The 3,283-nt window shown below is 41.2% G+C and overlaps 1 pseudogene; it reads right to left on the bottom strand.

Annotated features, from left to right (window-relative positions):
- Positions 1 to 2,372, bottom strand: part of LOC108491077 — a 13,324-nt pseudogene extending 10,952 nt beyond the window's left edge.
- Positions 2,373 to 3,283: the final 911 nt, after the last annotated feature.

Raw genomic sequence — 3,283 nt, 5'->3', positions numbered from 1 at the left:
ATGAGGGTGGGCCAGGTCCAGAGGCAGTACTCCTGGGGCCCAAGCTGGTTGGGGTGAACAGGGTCAGGAGTCAGCACTGGCTCCCCAGGTGTCTGGGGCCCCAAGACTAGGAATGGCACAGGGTCCAAGCTAAGAGTAGAGAACAGCGGGGGAGATGGAAGGGTGAGTGTGGCTGGCGGAGGCAAGGCGTGGAGGGCTGTAAGGGAGACTTACCCCAAGAGAGGCCTGAGGGCGGGAGCTTTTCTTAATTCTTAATAAAAATTAATAATATAAAATTCTAAGTACGTTTTATCTAGCAGTCTTTTAAAACATTCAGTACTTAGAGCTTTTACTAAAATGCCTTCAGTTGAATTCAATAAAATAAGGATACACACACAGTCAAGGCGTGGAGGGCTGCAAGGTAGACTTACCCCAAGAGAGGCCTGAGGGCGGGAGCTTATCTTAATTCTTAATAAAAATTAATAATATAAAATTCTAAGTACGTTTTATCTAGCAGTCTTTTAAAACATTCAGTACTTAGAGCTTTTACTAAAATGCCTTCAGTTGAATTCAATAAAATAAGGATGACACACACACACACAGACCCACACACCCAAACAAAACAAAACAAAACAAAAACAAAAAAAATCATAAAACAGTTTTAAGGACAAAATGAGCATAAAAGATTTTTCTTCCCTACCTAAAAGGCCAGAATTCTTGAATCTGAGTCTATAGGTCTAGGATATGTGTTTCCTGGCATAGTTATTTCCTCTGCTGTTCGGCAGCCAAACATCACAACCAGCATCTGCCAGAAGGAAGCCCAGGCTGTTCTTGGAAAGACTGTGAAACAAAATAGAAACCAATAGAATCAACCCATACTGAAAAAATACAACTGGCTTTCGGGCTGAAAAGAAAACAGAAAGTTTTGTTTATTATTGGATTTTAGGAACACAAAATACTAGGGCTCTTTATGGTTTCTTATACATGTGAATCATTGTAATTTTCTTGTATTTTCATCTTTCATTACCCTCTCTTTGATCTCTACTTGCCTCCTGGGAAAAGGTCCATAACAATTTTAGTCAACATATTATAGCTGTAATCCCAAAAGGAAGTGTTACATGTCATTACCCTTGTAATATATATCCGTAAATATCATTCCATATCCTTCAGGGTGAAATAATCGTCACATCAATAAAGTACCATTATTCTTCCTTCTCCTCCTTGAGTAAACATAAATTTCCTTACTGGATGTTTTTAATTTCTAAAATTTTCAGGTTTTTTTTTCTAATAAAAAGTTCAGGACTGGGGGCTGGAGAGATGGATCAGTGGTTAAGAGCACTGGCTTTTCTTGCAAAGGACCTGGGTTTGAATCCCAGCACCCACATGGTGGCTAACAACCGTCTGTAACTCTGGTTCCAGGGGATCTGGAATGCCCTTTTTTGACTTCTGTGGTCACTGCATGACACGGGTACACTTACATACATGCAGGTATAACACTCACACTCATAATTTTTTTTTTTAAAAAGGTCAACATTATGAAAAGAAAAAAAACATTATATAAGATATTGAACAAATAACTACAGCAACAATAAAACCATGACCATGAATGCCACCTGTGTCACCTAAGGGTCTAGACACATAGTCAGAATGAGCCAGAATCAGGTCTTATCAGAAAAGGCAACAATGAATTCTCACAGCAGAGTCACACATCTAAAGCATTGCACAGAGTCAGTGTGCTTGAAGGGTCTGGGCCTATACTTGGAGGCATTGAACTCCTACCCAGTGGAAAACACTAAATTCATGAGCCAGCTGGTAGTTGTACTTTTAATTATATTTACCAACATATGCCATATATCACTCTTGGCTTTGTATGTGGAAGTCAGGGAGCTGTGAGTGCTCCCTACAACAAGTCATTGAAGGATGGTTTTTTCAGTGAATACATTTCACTCCAGGTATGTTTTTCTCATTCTAATCTTACCTGAATTTCTGGGTTCATTCTTCCCATGTGGAATTCAGTAAACTGGGAGGATATAACCATCTTTAGTCTCAACCTCATGCACTTCATACTGATAACCCCAGAAGGAAGCAATCTCAGTCTAAATGGAGGAGAGAAAGAACATTGACTTTCATTAGTTTGTTCATTTGGTCAGTAGAATCCTTCTGGAATGGTGAAGCATGAATTGTGTAAAGACAACACTCAGGCTATAATAAATATGATAATTCAGAAAGGATTAATGAAACTAATAGTGACAAAATCTTTGAAAGATTGTTTATTAATGATGATAATAACACGACATTCATAGTGGCTTCAGGATTGCTGGGTTTATAATTCAATAAACATAATATATTTCCAAATACATGGACAAGCACACTGATCTTAGTAGCCACCACATTTTTACCTGCTGGGAAATGGTTATCAGCATGTAGTATATGCCACAGTATAAAAGTCAGGTGATTGACTACCATCCTCAGGCCTCTTGGGGTAAGTCTAGAGCGCAACTCTCCCCGCCGGGACTCCCTAAGCCACATTCACCCTTCCATCCCCCCCCCCACCCCGCTGTTCTATACTCCTAGTTTGGGCACTGCACCATTCCTAGTCTTGGGGCCCCAGACACCTGGGGAAATAATATTGTTTCCTGATCCTTTTCACCCAGACCAACTTAGTGCCTTCCTTGGGCTCCAAGAGCACTGCGTCTGGACCTGGCACCACCCTCACTTCTCTCTGCTTCCCGGGACCTGCACCACCCTCTAACTCTCCTAACCTGCTCTCCTATCCTCAGGCCACTTGGGCCAAGTCTATCGCAGAGCCCTCCGCACCTTGACTCCCCCAACCTCATTCTCCCTTCCATCTCCCCCGCTGTTCTCTACTCCTAGTGTGGGCCCTGCGCCATTCCTAGTCTTGGGTCCCAAGACACCTGGGGAACCAATACTGCTTCCTGATCCTGAAGAATTATATATAACAGAGAATCAAAATCCTCTTTATGCCCCTTCTTGACTCCTTCCTCTACAAACAAACTTTGTAAATTATACCCAATGTGGTGGTCTTTTCCATGGACAAACAGACATACAGTCCTTATTATTTTTTTTTTGAGATGGGATCTCATCTTGTATCCCTGGCTGGTGTTGGTCTCACAGAAATATATTTGCCCTCTGCCTCCCAAGTGCTAGGACTAAAGGCATACAGCACCACACCTGCCTATATATGTACTTTTATTATACACGTAAAACTTAACAGAAATTATATCACAGCATATTGATCTTGCAATTTTCTCCATGTCATGGTTGTAAAAGTGACTCAAGGTGA

This window comes from Nannospalax galili, unplaced genomic scaffold (assembly GCF_000622305.1).
Source record: "Nannospalax galili isolate Female #2095 unplaced genomic scaffold, S.galili_v1.0 scaffold498, whole genome shotgun sequence".
In the NCBI taxonomy this organism is placed as follows: Eukaryota; Metazoa; Chordata; class Mammalia; order Rodentia; family Spalacidae; genus Nannospalax; species Nannospalax galili.
This window is presented reverse-complemented; position numbering and strand designations above follow the sequence as displayed.